This window comes from Nannobrachium achirus, assembly GCF_963921795.1.
Source record: "Nannobrachium achirus genome assembly, chromosome: 18".
In the NCBI taxonomy this organism is placed as follows: domain Eukaryota; kingdom Metazoa; phylum Chordata; class Actinopteri; order Myctophiformes; family Myctophidae; genus Nannobrachium; species Nannobrachium achirus.
The window spans coordinates 24,894,627-24,897,441 of NC_137825.1; positions in this window are offsets into that span (position 1 = coordinate 24,894,627).

Genomic DNA, 2,815 nt, shown 5'->3' on the forward strand with positions numbered 1-2,815 from the left:
CTAGCACTACTGAAAATAAACTAGATACTTGGCCCTTCAAACGCCGTCGAAAGGCAAACGTCTTATAACGTCCACGGTCAATTATAGAAGATTGAGTTACTTCCTTGCGCTCCTGTCAGTGTGAGAACTAAGGAGCAACACACTGGATGTGGGGGAGAGGCTTCTCCTCTGCCAAGTGCACTGCCTCCAAACTTCCTGGACCACATACACAAGACATGTACATCATTTTAGGCCTTTTCAATGGTAACCGGTAAAGTCGCCGGAATGAAGGTCGCAGGAAAACGTGGAAGAGTCGCCGAGGAAGGCTCACCAATTTCGGTGGAATTCGCGACCCTACTGGTATTCTTTTCAACGAGTCTGTACTCTGTAGGCTACCTGTGGTGGAGCCAAAATGGACCCTTACTTACAGCTCTGCAACTCAGCGAGTGTACAAATGGAACCAAAGTAAACCCTAGCTATTTTGTCGGACTACTACAGTGTTGCAGTGTGGGCCTACAGTAGGCATATGCCCGTTTAGTCATTCTAGACCTCATCAGTGGAATTGTATTGCTAACGGCTATTGATATCCGCAAACCCTGCCAACAGGAAATAGATTAAACTCATAACAGATACTGTAGAATGAGTATGTTGTCAAGTGTTACCTTATTTATATAAACAAAGTGTGCGTGTGTGCGTTTTGTGCATTTTCCAACCCTGATGGAGCACATGGCAAGGGAGAGGATGAGAATTTCATAGTGTGTTATGTAGCAGCATTCACTTGTAAAACCAGTGTCAGTGTTTGAAAAACAACTGACAACCAACCGAGGGAGCTAGTCACAAGACACAATGAGCTTGAGGAGAATATGAATTAATTTGTTTCATGTTTTAAAATGTTACACCATGGCTTTGAAGAGTTTGGCCTGTATGTATAAACATTCAGTATGATTTTTTTTTTTTTTTAGAAAACACATCAGTGATATGTGTTGACTAAGTAGTCTTCTGCATTATTTTGTTGTATGCCTCTAATAAGGGTTATTATGGTTTTGGGGTTTGTATCTGTGAGAGACAATTTTATTGTTTCAACAGAAATAGCAGTGAGTGACAGTTCATTCTGATTCTGAGGCAGGCAACCTGACTGGTAGCTATGGTCCTCTCGCACCTGTAGCCATGATATAGGCTACAGTAGCCTACTGTACGTATGTCATCATGGCCTTGATAATTGATTTTACAAGATTAAGCACATCACAATATTATACAGATTATAATTATTGCGACCGAGGGTCGCAGTTTAGTATGAGAAACGGCACATCAATATTAAGCCCATATCTAACAGGACTTCATGTGGGAATGCCCATATAGGTAACCGGTAAAGTCGCCAGAAAGAAACTCGCAGAGATTTTTACTTGTTTTTGTTTTACTGAGAATAAGGTTAGAATTTTTCTGTAAACTAATGCCATCTGGTGGTTCACAGATATATGAACAACATTCTGTATGTATGATGTCTGGTGTGTGTGTGTGTGTGTGTGTGTGTGTGTGTGTGTGTGTGTGTGTGTGTGTGTGTGTGTGTGTGTGTGTGTGTGTGTGTGTGTGTGTGTGGGTGGGGGGGGGGGGGGGGAGTTTGATAGAGAGAGAGCTTTATAACAAATTCCTCCATCCTGCTAATTAACCTGTGGGCTGTGGCATCCAATACTGTTTTCATTTCATTCATTTCAACAGTCTTTGACCGGTATCAGAGGACTGTATGGATCATTCTAATCTTATACATTTCTTCTTTGATCTCTGCATAGTCAGACTTTATTGTGAAATGACTGACTTAAGGCCCATTCCCACTGGGCCAGATAACAGATAAAAAAAATCACTTTCTCCAGATATTTTTCCATTCAAAGTGGATGGTAGATACAGATAAAAAAAATATTTGCCGCAGATAAAAGTATCTGTGGCAAAATATCTGTGGTAGATATTTTTTTCATCTGTATCTACCATCCACTTTGAATGGAAAAATATCTGGAGAAAGAGGTTTTTTTTATCTGTTATCTGGCCCAGTGGGAATGGGCCTTTATTCTGTGTATTCTGACCTGGCTGAATACACAAATATCGCCTAAGTGCTAGGCGATATTTGCACTGTCCACTTGACTGGTGGTGATGATAGTGTATTATTTCCACAATTTTCCAGCCTTGGAAAAGTGATAAGTAGAAGGCTAGATCACAATCCTGAAATGATTACCCTGCCCTGATTTATGCCTTATGATGACTCGAGTAGGTGAATTATGCAGGTTTTCACATTAGGCCTAAAACCTAAAACATTTAGGCCTATCTTTAATCACAGCTGGGGTGATGGTGGTGGTGGGGTCATTGTCAGAAATTATACCCATTTAAAAAACGACACAATCCAAATCCGCCCTGACAGTGGGTATTTGTGGGGACTGGAATGTATGCGTTTATCAATTTGGTGACCAGCTGTTGTATGTGTTCCAGGAATAAACAAATGTTGCCTATCCAAAAACACCCATATCAGAACGACACCCGACCAAAAATGCTCCGTCCGTACGTACGACGGTGTCGCGCAGCCGAAAATAGCCGATCTACAAGCTCATAAAAGGTCGCGGACTTGACGCATTGTGAGCTTGTAGATCGGCTACTTTCGGAAACATGAATCAGACTAGAGCAGACTCTGGTCGCCCTAGCCCAGTATGAGACGGGGCCTCTGATTGGTCAGCGAGCGAAGAGGTCATAAGCCGCCGCTCGTGATTGGTGGAAAGGGGACATTGGTGTGTTTTTTTCCTCTCTCGCTTGTTTCCCCGTGTGGGTTAATGGCTCCTCCTGCTACAGACCGAGA